The sequence below is a fragment of the Cryptotermes secundus genome, unplaced genomic scaffold (assembly GCF_002891405.2).
Source record: "Cryptotermes secundus unplaced genomic scaffold, Csec_1.0 scaffold1273, whole genome shotgun sequence".
Lineage (NCBI taxonomy): Eukaryota > Metazoa > Arthropoda > Insecta > Blattodea > Kalotermitidae > Cryptotermes > Cryptotermes secundus.
Window position 1 is genome coordinate 47,299 of NW_019727418.1, and position 209 is coordinate 47,507.

The following is a 209-nucleotide window of genomic DNA, read 5'->3' on the forward strand; positions in this document are numbered from 1 at the left end:
ATTTAAAATCACCAATCTTTCCAATTGTATGTATGTATAAAATCTTTGTTAACCTACACGTGTCAATTTGATTTCTAAAATTGGCACTTTTTTTAAACTTCATTTCAAATTAAAATCTCTATAAATTTTCTGATCTTTTTCTTTTTCCAAATTTTTAAAAATTTAAATTTTCTCGGGGTACACGCCCTATGTCTATAGTGCTGCAGCGG